The following is a 13,576-nucleotide window of genomic DNA, read 5'->3' as shown; positions in this document are numbered from 1 at the left end:
GTATGCTAAACAGCGCGAAGAAGAAGGATGTTCGAAAGACGTTTCAACGACGGCTGATTCGTTGGGACCGATGCATCAACTCCCAAAAGGGACTACTCGCGAGCGGATTGTGGCTACTTAAATCCCAGATTAGTCCGGAATTCGTTATGGAGACAGCCTGGGAATTTTTGTTGTATCTCGTTGGATCTGAATGTTCCTTCGAAGCAGTTGAGTATTAAATCGGATAATGGAGATTCTGCTGTAGAACGATACAGGAGAAAAATAAAAATTGCAAACCTTGGCGTGAAATGTGTGCGACTCGTATTACAAAGTTCGAGTCGAACATGAAAAGCACGAGTCAAACACATCGTATGAAAATGCATACGCAACTTTATACCTGACTATGGCACGAACGGTTCCAAACTAAATGGTAGAGCAAGAAGTTAACAGCTGTCGCGGCGGTGTGTGCCTGCAGCACCGCTTTGAAGTTACACCAGCCACGATTTCCCCTACATCTCACAGCCTCGTGAAGCATGTAAAAGAAGACTGAAATTTTCTCAATTAACCGAACGTTACTATATTCTTTCAAAAATGCACATTTCGAATAACTAACGTTAGAAAATCTTTTAAATGTCGTTCCAATTCAAGCTCAATAACTTCAAACCGTGTACCTCGAGTACTCTCGACACGCTTCGAGTTCCCGTCCACGTTTATTGCCGCATCGTCTCGCTTTACGACCAGAGAGAAATACGTCGAAGGGCGACGGGGAAAAGGGGGTGCAGGAAACAAGGTGTCGTGTGCGTTACGCGTCACCGTGTTGCTGATCGTTCGTCCTTGCCGTGTCCCCGCGGTTAAACGGCCTCGGCTCGTTTCACGGTGCTTTCGCTCGCTCGATCCACGGCCGATTAGGGAGCGCGCGAACACGCGGTCGAGCGTGAACATCGGCCGCAGAGGGGTAGTTGGTGGACGATGGAAGGGTAGGATGCGGGGGTGGCGCAAAAAGCCACCTCCGTGCGGTCGAGTCGCGAGGAGAGTCGAGATTATCCGGCGGTGACCGAAACGAGGAGAAAAACGAAACCGGAGGAAGCAAAAAGTCGCCAGGAACCGTGGGTTCCGGCCAGTTGCAATTACGTGCACGCGCGACCAAAGGAACGTCTGCTCTTAATACGCGCCACGAAGAAGATTTCCATCGAATTCGCCCTCCCCGAGACACAGCGGCGCGGTGCCATCCCACGAGCTGGTTCTCAGTTCCACGTGCTCGGAACGACCATTACGAGGGCGGAAGTTTTCACTTCAAAGTTAAACTGCATTGTCTGTTTCGAGTTACGCCGGGGGAAGTCCCGACGAGGAGGAGCCGTCGGTTACGTTACGATGCAACCGTACGATTCCCGTAGCGAGGGTAATGGCGTCGTAACAATAAGACGCACGGACCCGAGACTCTTTCATCGAAACTTTCGACCCGGGACGATCCTCCTGACTACGTTATTCGTCTTTCGCGAATTGCAACCTTTCGCACGCACTGTACATATTCGTACACTTGTTGGCTGTTTCGAGTTGGAACGCCAAGAGGAGCGAGCACACAGAGCGTTTCGAGGAGATGGGACGATGCACGCGAAACATGGAGATCGGTTGCGCGAGGAGACGTCGAAGAGTCATCTACCATTTTGCAATCGGAGGCTTTGGTATCTGGATACGAATGGCTAAGAATTGTGAAGGTACAAGTGAAGAAATGGAAGATCGAGATCGTCATGATTTCACGCAGCTTTACTGTTGAAGTGTGAAGTCATGAAGAGCTCAATTCTTGTTTTCACTTGCATCGGTGTGATGTCTGGGCTACTTTGTATTGAGGAGATTCGTTATCCAGGCATGAAAGTCCGGAGTCGTAGGAGTATAAACAAATGAAAAATGGAGCTCACGATGCATCCATTTATCTTTCTTTTTTCGAAGCACAAATCGTTGAGTAGGTTCATTTCTTTTTCTTTTTAACGTGCATGAATTTATGAGATCTTATTTGACAAGTATTAAGTCCCTGTATAAAAACGTACAATTAGAATTAAGAATTTAATTATTTTGCCCAACTTGACAGAAACATTAAGCTGCTCGCCGTAATTAATATAACTTCTCCAATGTTTATTGAATTTGATTGAAAGTTCTCTATTTGATTTAAATCTCGTATTCATTTCGTTCGCGCATTTCATTGACCTGCGTTGGGTTCATTTGCAAAACCGTACACAGTCAAAAATACGAAATATTCTGTGATCCCGTGTGTAATTATCAAAGTTGAATATACAGAATATTCTGCGATACCGTGCGTTATTACCAAAATTGAAAATACGGAATATTCTGTGATCCAAAGATAATATGTTATTATACATATTAAAAAATAATGAAAGACTTTTATATTAGAATATATTGATAAATAAATATACTGTATACAAAGGGGAATAGTCATAGAGATCATCATCATGCATCATCCTTCTAGCTTTAAAGTTAATAAAATTCGACAAACATATACGTATAAAATTGTACTTATGTTACAATGTACATCAAATTATCAGTATTGTTTGTATATTTTTAAATAGAGATTTAATAAGTGGCTAATAAAATCAAATGAAATTTGGTGAAATACTTAGATAAAGGTTGAAAAAGAAATGTAGAATCATTTAACATAACATAGAATCATTTAATATTAAAAAACCAAAGCATACTCGAAACTATTCAGTAGCAGTGTAAATATACTGCACTCCATAAATCGCGAAGCTAAACTTTGTTTAGCCGTTTGGCTATGTCGAGGCATTTTTCTCAAAAATAAAAGCTCAGATTCCAAAATGACAAATGGCTTGTCGATCTCTTTTCCAACGAGGAATTTTCACGTTTCGACTCGTCGCATTTTTATGAAACGTCCTGTACGACTACGAGAAATCACAGAGGGCTCGTACAAGGACGCGGAAGGGAGCCTCGAAAAAAGGAGAAAAAGAGGGCGACGGAGGGCAGAAATCGTTGAGAAAATCGTCGGTTCTGCGAGAATTGTCGAGCAGTCGAAAGGGAACGGAGGGCGAGTCGTGGAAAAACTGGAAGTCGAGAGGAAGTACGCGCCCCGCGACTCCTCGACGGGAACCACCCCCGTTCTTTTCGTTCCTTCGCGTGCCTTGTATGTTTTACATAGACATGCACGCGTTATATACACCACTCGCTCTTGGGTATCACGCTTCTTGTATCGCACTGTCTCGATTTAACGGCGAAGGAACGAACCGTTCGTTCGAGATTCTCTGCGCGACTTCTGCGCACTACGATCGGTCCTATAAGTATTCGTACTCTCCGTTTCTATCGAAGATATTTGCCTAAATTAAATAATAAGTCTGATGATTCCAAATAAATGTTTTACGTGCATATATTTATACCGACAAATTTATTTGGAAGCATCGAACCTATCAGTAAATTCAGACAAATTTCTTCGATAGGCAGTATGAATAGTTACGGATCTGACTGTATGTACGTGTATGTGCGTATGTACGTGTGAATAATACATAAATGCACATAGACAAGATGTCCCAAAGGTAGAATTCCAATCGAAGGGAGGTTTTCGATTCGTATCAGAGACGGACGAAACTCAAACCCTTTGCACTTCAGAAGCTCCTCCACACGCTCCGCGTCATAACTCCTCAGGCGCCGACACGGCGACATACTAAACCTCTCGCGCATGACCTGGAGCCGCTGGGACGTATCGCGACGAGACTGTCTGAAGCGCAAAGGGCTAATCTATTAGGTGTAAAGGAAAGTTGTGTTGTTTGACTGAACGTAGTTTGAGCAGGTAGATTAACAGGTGGATGATTTATTGAAATTTTTCGAATATTAGTTAGATTCCTTGATCCTTTAAAACCGAGTGAGAAGACTCCAGCAAAGGCAATTTATACTGCAAGGGTTCCAAAAAGAAATTATTCCAGAAAAAAAAAGCTTGTGTGAAGTGTTCAGAGAATACGCAGTAACAGCTCGAGGGTGTCAAAGATGCTTTTTCAAAATTAGGAAAAGAAATTTGTTTTACTTTTCGTTTAATGCCAATTGTTATTGTACGCAACTCGATGTTTCGAGAAGAGAAATTCAACGTAGACGTCCATCTTGAACCACCAGAAAGAGTAAAATTGAAAACGACAGAACTTTTCCTTAGCCCCGATAGATAACGATATAACAAAATCGAATTACAGAATATTTTACAACGCGTCAGTATTATTCGCCGTCCTTTATATAGAATAAAATTTCGCCTCTGGCTCGAATGTTAGTTGGAAAAGTGGAGTACAATTTGTTGTGCGAGGCATTGTTTTCGCGGGATTATCGAGTTTGAAAATGCGAGGAACCGAGGCATGTTTAACTAAAACTCTCGTTACGAGGCACCTATCGTGGCCGTACACGGAATAATAGGCGTCGGAAAATTTACAGGCGCGCAGGGAAATAGCCCTAATAAACATGGGTCCCGGAGACACAGTCACTCTCGGTTACAGCAGGAATTATACACGCGTGGCTGACAATGGCAGCCATCTCGGGACGCTCTCTGCGAGACAGTGCTTCAACTAAACATGTCCGTATCTCGGAAACGAATGGTTTACGAACTCGTGTTTATTAACACCGGTTACTTCGTATCGTCGTGTAGAATATGCCTGTAAAGTTTGCGACGTCCATTAGAAAATGTGTCGTACATTAATATACATAAACTGAGAGAATATAGTCTTTGCAGTTGTGCGAGACACTTGTGTAATTCTTTTATAAATGATTTAAATGGTAAGGTGTAAACGGGGCGAAAAATACTGATAAAAATTAAAGTAAAAGTCGTTGCTCGAAACTTTCTTGGCCCCCTATTTACAAGGGTGTTGCAGTCTATGATAGAACCAAGATATTCTCCGAACACAAAGGAACATATTTCCTAATTAGAAAAAAAGAATTGAGCAATTGGATAGTTTAAAATGTTAGCGAGCCTCGATAAAAGAAACTAAATACTAAGCTATATTTTATTGAGCAATAACTGGCCTTAATGTTTAAGGACCCTGTGTGCAAACGAGATGAGTTCCTTCAAACCTTGAAAACCACGCCTCGACCACGAACAAACTTTATTCTAAACATTATATTTATTAACCCCCAGACTGGCAATCTTCCTTCGGGTTGCACGACTTATTTGGAGACACCCTGTACGTTTATATCATCTGCACCGCGTCTCCCTCGTGCGACGCATCGCGATGCAATTTCTCAGACTCGTTCTGTATTATCCTCACGCATACGCTCACATTTTCTTCGAAGAAAAATAATTGGTTTGTGTGTATGTGTGTACATATATATACCACGAGCTGGGAGAGAGTTCATGCTCGTATCGACCGTTGAAACTGCGCGTTAGGCAATCTTTTTCTTCGCAGGAAGGCTACAAAAACACGTTCCATGTTTTTGTATCCAACAAGCCAACGATCTTCTCGTGGATACGAGTCCCTGGACCGATCGAACGACGATTTTTCGCCTCGGACGCGGAACGAAGCGACCTGCAACCGAGCCTGGATAACCCGGGTCACGATCGTGCTTAGATTTCACGCCGAAACGTAAAGCCAGACGTGTTTCGACGTTTAGGCGATCGTCTAACGATTGGTCGACGACTATTCCCTCGTTTTCCACCTGGATCGATACCAGACACCTCGAGCCACGGAATTTCAAGGACCTGCGTCGGCCTTTCTCGACGTCGCGGCGTCGATGAAGCGAGACATTGCGATCTCTGCGCCCACGCGATGAAACAAAAGGATTCGCGCACCCATGGTATTGTTGGGAGAAAGAAAGACCGTGCTGATGTTACGGTTTCGCGATTATACGAGGGATATCGTGCGTGATTCTTTTGTTATGGCCAATTCGTGTGTTATTAGTGAATTGTGTATAATTCACACAATTGTGTATAATTGGGGAATAAATATCTAGATAGAAATTTGGAATAAAAATGTTTTGGAAATAGAATAAGATACTTCATAACGGATAAGTGACAATATGTAACGAATACAAGTGTTTCATTTATCACTCGTTAAATAAACATTACAATGTGGAATTTAGAATTAAATGTTCGATAATAGATAACTAAAAATTAAACTGTCCAATTAAATAAACGTCAATTACATTGCTGGACGTTGGCTATATTCGCTATCAATTATTCGAGTAAAATTTTGCCCATCTCTAGCAACAGGGGAATACAGCGTATCCTATCTAAGGGAAACCTGGACAGCGTTGAATAATTTGAGCACAGTCCCACTACCTTCGAGGGCTGTCTAAAACATCTGACCTGGTATGAGTCGCAATTCCTTCCAGACCAACTTCTGGGCTCCGTATAGTACCATGAGTATGTCTGATGGACCGAATATAGTGGTCTTCTTAAGTCAGTTTCTAGAGGTCGGTAAAGCGATACCCTTGTTGGCTGCGAGACCCTAAATGGGTTTTTCCCAACGGGGTAGCCGTGGCTATTCGCTATGAGGTTTATTGGATCCTGGTTAGGTTCGTTTCTATTTCATTTTGCTACAGAACTTTGGTTTTTCATGTTTCTGCTGACAAAATTGTTGCCTAAGAAATTTCGATTATTGTAGAAAAACGAAAAATTTCAGCAATAATCGAAGGTGATCTATTCAAAGAGTTGCAATCCCACTACGATCTCTACTACCATTTATTTGTCCCTGCAACTGCATTTTCACTTGCTGAGAATAAGTAACCATCATTTACATTTGGTTACGAATGAGTATTCTCACCCAGTAATCAAATTGTAATAAATAAAATTTTCCTGAATATTTAGGAGAAAGTCTAACTCCTACGAACCACCCATGGCTTCAACGTTCTGGTGTCCAAGAAATCTTGGCACCTAGCTCCATTTTTGAGATCGCTATGAGCAAAGCGAGCACGCAAACTAATGGCGCCACTGGCCTAATACGATTCACGATTTTATTCAACATCGATCTTTCTTTCTCCTACCGGTTTTAGAATCGAGGATGAACAAGGTTTCCTCGAGGACAACGAGTGAGCTATCGAACCTATAACTGTAATAAACGTATTTCAAGTATCTATCCAAAGTGGAAGTTTTTCTTTCGCTCCTCCATTTCCACTTCCTTCGATTCTCTGTGTGTTACAAGGTTGACGTAGGTTCATCGTCAGAGGTGGACAAAATTTTATTCTGAATAATAGACGAGCAAGAACGAGGTACGCGCATTTACCTAAGCAAACAGTTACACAGATAAATCTTTCTTAAATATAATTTCATTGTGTAATTAAAATTCTAACTTTTATTTAACGACCAACAGATGAAAGATTGCAGATCTTGTATTTGTTATTCCAGACTTGTATCCAGATAAGAATCTTGCCCATCTCTGTTGCGCTCGGCATAGCGGAAAGCGTTTCGCGAAACATCGGGAAGCAAGATCTTGATAAGAAAAATATAGAATGGGAATTGCGAGAATCATCGTCGTCGTTGCTGTCACGCGACTGCGCTACTAACTGGACTTTTCGTGGGGGCGATATTGTCATGAAGAGTTTTCCATTTACTTTTTCTTTCACGCTACTAGTTACTCTGCGTATCGTGTCGCCTATTTACAGACCATGTCCAAACGGCGCTTGGGAGAACGTGAGAATCTCAAACGACTCGCTAACGACCTCTTTGTTCCTCGATAATAATTCGATTTCATTGGTTCCTCTGTTTCTGATCGTCAGTAGTAACGCTATGCTAGTTTTAAAACAGTCGCGAGAGGGTGCAGCAACCAGTCGGTAAGGTAAACTACTGTGCTGGTAACGTAGCGCAGTCTATCGGTAAAACTCGGCAATGTAGAACTCTAATTGATCGCAGGATTTATCAACAGAGTATTCTACACTATTGACACAGAAGTTCACCTTACAGAAACAGTACTTTTATCTTTCTACATTCCACCCTCTCGTTAATTACTCAAGTTCCCTACCATTGTTTCAAAACTGATAGTGTTACAACTAAAACGATCGTGATCGATTTGAACGTAATCGAACTGAAAGCGATCGATCACGTCGACGTTTCAATCTTTGCGATACAGGTGTCGCGAACTATAGTAATCCCTCGATATAACGACGTTAATCGAATTCACTCGTGTTGCTATATCGAGGATAGGTGGCCATTATTCCAATAATATTTTTCATTATATTTTCAAGAGAGTATTATCAATGAAGCTCTGAAATTCTCCCAACGAAAATAAATCCAATAACAGCCTGATTCGAATTACTTAGAACTACAAGTAACAATGAATTTTTTACAAAAATTTATTATAAGCAGCTCGAATAAAGTATAACAAAGAAGAATCAGAAGTAGGTCATGTTTGGATTCATTTTGATCTGGAAAACATCAGCAACCCATCGATGATATTCAGAAATATAAAAATATTGACTTTCATTATTGTTTGCTCGTGATTTGTATAGTTATATCAAGGGATTGTACATCTCGAAACGTGACTCTGGCTCTCGTACACCGTAAACTTTCTCTCTGTCGCGAGACGAAGGCTCGTCGAGGATTCTTTTCTCAATCATTCGCTTTCTCCCCTTCACGATCGAGATGGACGCGTGTAGACAGTTTGTTACATTTTTTTTTTGTGCGCTCGATACCCGCGCGAAGCACCTTGCACGATAGAAGCGTAATGCGTTTGCGTTAAACGATAATATACAGATCAACGATTAGCGTCTTATTCGTTACACGGGAAAATTGGGACTATCATCCCACAACTGCGCCGCAGGTGAGTCTCTAAACGATTTCAAGGTCTAACGATCGTGTCGGCCTCGCTCTAATGAATTTCCTTCGCGAGGAAAAAAACATAGAATTACGTGGTGTCTCGCGAATGTGTCGACGTTTCAACAACTGATATCTCGGTAAAACCGACAACAAACTAGACGAAACGTAAATCAACCTTTTAGTCAAGCATTACCGTCCGTGGGAACGCTAGACGAAACAACAAACGAACTTTGCAACACGCTTTGTACACTGAAAAACCAACAGTTAACACTTTCATTATAAAGAACATTTAACGCTAGTCAATGGTGTCTCGCCATTCGTGCGCACGCCGAATAATCGAAAGTTTGGGTACGTCCGCCACTTGGGGGATTTTTAAGTAATTTTTGATCAGCGATTAGTCTGGCAGGTCACAGCCACGTAAAGTGGGAAAAATGGCAGCAAATCGAGAATGCTTCGCGTTTACAACGAAGGAGCGACGAAGTATCGACGTGGTAATGATGAAAACAATTTTTGTAAAATTTAATACAATTGTGGTATTTATATGTACATTTCTGTGACAGTGTTTCATGTGTTTATCGATGTCTCTTGTAACCGAGTTTCATACCGTTACTCTTTGAAAATACCTTTGAGTTTAATCGACAAATTATTGATCAACAGTTAGATTATCGAAACCCCTCGCGTTTTGTACATCACTCCAGAGGGTTTGTATAAATTTTGATGACTGACGCGTCTGTAAAAAAAATAGCGAAAGTAATTCCTTTCTGTAACCACATATTCTTTGCACCATGTTTAAACAGTAAATCGGTTGTTTTACTTTTTAATGTGACTTGCTATAAGTGATAGAAAATAGTGCTTTCTGTTTATAGGAATTTCTGAAAGAGATTTATAAAATATTCGATTTTTATTCAAGTAGAAATAGGACAATTTTTAACGAAGCACGCCTAAACCTGAGTGAAATGCGGCGTAGAAAAGGTCGAAATACTAATTTAAACAGTAAACACTGAAGTAAATGCAGCGAAGTACTACTTCAAACGTAACACGCTCCTTACGAAACGAAAATCAGATCTTCCAAAATATCATTTTATGCATTTATGTTGGCATTTACTATTTACTGTAGTATTCTAAATATTTCTAATATAAATATTATCCAGTTTCGTTTCAGGTTTATTTCAAAATACGGAGAATATTAGGAAAGTTCCTCGCCAAGTCGTTCTGTATTTGGTTCGTTTCGAACTCTATTTTCGATTAAAGTTTGTGTATGTTCAAATACAGAACCCTGGGACTTTAAAATATGGATAATATTGGTAGATGAATGACATGGCCATGAAACAACTTTCCTAATACTAAGTGTAAACTCGTTGGAAAATGTTGTCTAAAACCAGAACGATATTTCAGGAAGTTGTAACAGTTGTGAGAAATAAATGGAAGACCGTATAATTGGATGTACGGGACACGTCACAATCAACCCTCTATTGCACAATGTTCCCCAAAATTTTGCACGATATAGGGGTATCTCTAACAGTTATACATTCAGACGCATGCCGTTTAATTGAGACATTAATTAATTTATGAATGTATAAGTAACCAAGAAATAGAATTCTATCATTTTCAACAAATGTTTTAAATAAAATCCATGCAATAGAAGGTTAACTTGCAAGTAGATGAGCCCTTCGAAGCTATGAAATACAAAGCGAAAGGGCACCGAAGAAAACAACGTTTAATAATAAATGTCATGCAATCTGTATTACCTTTGTCTTAACTTTACCCTGTGACGGAGAATTAATGAATTTCTTTCGTATCAACACGCGCACAATAGTCAACGTACAAGTATTAATTTCTTTCCGATCAACAAAGGTACCCAAACTTTCAAAACGTTTATCTATGCGCGCGCATTGCTTCCCTCGCATCGAAACTCTTGAAAGACGAAGAGTACAAGTGTACAATGAACGAAGAACAGTCTTCGACGTCGTTCATTCGAATGATCGCACGCGACGACGTGGTTTCGAATTCGACAAAAACGGAGCAACAATTCAACGTTTTGTTTTAAAAAAAAAAAAAGGAAAAAAAAATCACGAACGAACACCAGCTTCGAAACTGAACACGTCGCAACTACCTAAACTATCCTAATCTCTGTAAAAATCGATCAATTGTAAAACGAAGAATTTCCACCCGTTTCGTTCTTCGAAGGCTATCCCGTATGACCAAAGTCGAGGAGCTTAAAAAGAGAAAAAAAAAAAGGATACACGAAACACGAGAACGGACATTTAAAACAGTCGTTAATCGATCATTCTAAAACGAACGTAACACGAGCACAGGGTGTCCTATTTTGGCTCGTATCGCGCGAACATCGTCAAAATTCGTTACGATATCGAAACGCGCGTGGAACGAGAGTCGAGGGACATCGACTCTAATTAATACGGATGGCTTTTGTATAGTGGATGGTATTTTCACTAGAGTGTCGAGAATTTGAAGGATTAGTCTTTTAACGAATGCCGTGTATTCCTATCTTTTGCGAGATTTTTATTTCAGGAAAGAGGAAAGTAATAATTTTTGTTGGTTAAGAGAGCAGTTTGTAAATTGATAAATATGTAGGAAAAATAAATTTCTGTTAAGATAGCGTAAGGTGAACTGTGAGTAAAAGTGCTTGTCAGAGACATCCGAATATTCTTCCTCACTTTTGTAAATATTAATCTCTAGTATTGAGTTGATTCATAAATAACTTCCGTTTGATAACATACAAGTTATTTCCAAATATATTATTAAACAATTATGTAATCACCATGGTTCGTGATCACTTGCTTCCATATATCAGTTAAATAAAAAATGATTCACGAGTCAACCCAATAATATACCATCCACTTACTTCCACGAAAATAAAGCTCGACTGCTTTCAACAGGTTCGTCACCTCTTCTACCAAAATGCTATCCCCAAAAAAATGTTTCACATAAAATATGCCAGTCTTCAAACACCTAAAGCTCCATCCATAAAGTAACACGTCTCGCATAATGAATCTACCGATTTCCACTTGGAAACGCTTCGACATCCGTTCAAATATTTTCCCATCGCGACTTCGACGATTTTCGCGACGGATTGAAAACGGGACACCCTGTACGCAGACCCCGCGAGTCCATAGTGGAAGGAATAGAAACGCTTTGGAAGAACGTGCCGCGCGCCTTTTTCCGAATTTTCCCCGGATCTTAAAGCTAAGTTACTTGGGTAAAAGTCACGCGCGACCCAGTTACGTAATTCAACGCGAATGGAATTCGATTCCAGCCGTTTGAATTGTTCGATTACGCGCCGGTAAAAGAAATTTGTACAGCTTGGAGAGGAAGCGTGGCGCGAAGATTCTCGTTTCTTTCTTTTTTTTATCTCGCTCCTAGCGAACGGATCCCCACAATCGTTCGCGGTTCGATGAAACTGGAAATCTGGCGGTCGTCACGGGACGAAATCGAGCGACCCACGCAGCCCAAAAAAAAAAGAGAGACAGAGAAAGAGGAGGAAAAAAGTGGCGGGAAAAAAAAGTATATAGAGAGAAAGAGGAGAGATTTCGGTCGAAACGCGGTGCTCGCGAGACTTAATTAAGCGCTTTTCCGCGGGCGCAAAGGTCATTAACGACGTACGAACGTGCATTGAAAATTATTTACCCGGAAGGGGCAACTTCCGGAGCCGGTATTGAAGAAATAAAAGTGCAAAGCTCTTTTAAATTACGCGCTCGCGAGTCGCGAAAATTACTAGGGAAATTGAAATAATCTACGGCCGAGTCAAAATTAAAGCGACCGCGATTTCGAATAAAATGGCTAAGGGATTTTCGTTTCTCGACCGTGTCGGGAATTATATTAAACGTACCTGCGGCCGCGGGAGATAAAAATACAGTTAAAAATCTCAGGTGTTGAATTTTTCTGTTATTTTTTTTCCGCCACTTTTTCGTGGACGCGAGAATGTTCACTTCGCGATTCGCGAAATTTCTGATCTCAATTCAGCCCGATACGGTTTAATTGTCACTCTACGTTAAAATACGCGAAACTGCGTGACAATATTTTTATCGAGCCGCATTTTCTGCTGATGCTTTTATCGAGTTGCCACGAATAAATTGCGGATTGTATACATTTATGGCGTACACCAACATGGGTAACAAAATATACAGTCTGTCCCATAAATATTCGTGGCTTCTATCCCTATTAAATGAATTTGTTTAAATTAAGTGCATATTTCTAATGAAACGAAATTTAAACGAATTTCTTCAACAGACATAAATCATACGAATGCTTACGGAACTGATTCTATATTTCACTTGAATGTTCCATTTACCAGAAACACTGAACCATAATTATTTTATTTCTCAACCCACAAAATTAAATTCCTAAAATTAAAATCTGGGTTATTGTTCTCGAGGCATTTACAATAGACCAAAACATCGACCGAGAAATCCTCCACTTCCGTATGGCTCTCATACAAACTCGTTGTTACTTCCTCTCGCCGCGTTGGTTTAAATTTAACGTTGCCGTGCAAAATAATTGCCCCGTATTAATTCTAATTCCGATGTTTCGCTCGAATCGTTCCAAAACCACCGCGATTGTTAAGCAGTTCACCGTGGCTTCGGCGCGAAAGAAACAAGAGAACTGCACGCTCGCTGGTTATATTAAAAAGGGCAGTAGGGTTTAGAGGAGGGGAGGGGCGAACATAAAAGAAAGCGGAAACTAAAAAAAAAAAAAGTAGACGACAGGAGAACTAAAACGAAATTATAATAAATCTCAAGTAAAAAAAAAACCGTCTGCTCAGTCCTGTGCGCACAAAATTTCTCTATATACATAAGTACTCGTATATAAACGTCCAACGTGTATCTGTGTACACGT

The sequence above is a fragment of the Hylaeus volcanicus genome, chromosome 4, assembly GCF_026283585.1.
Source record: "Hylaeus volcanicus isolate JK05 chromosome 4, UHH_iyHylVolc1.0_haploid, whole genome shotgun sequence".
Taxonomy (NCBI): Eukaryota; Metazoa; Arthropoda; class Insecta; order Hymenoptera; family Colletidae; genus Hylaeus; species Hylaeus volcanicus.
The sequence above is the reverse complement of the archived record's forward strand: the minus strand, read 5'-3'. Positions refer to the sequence as shown.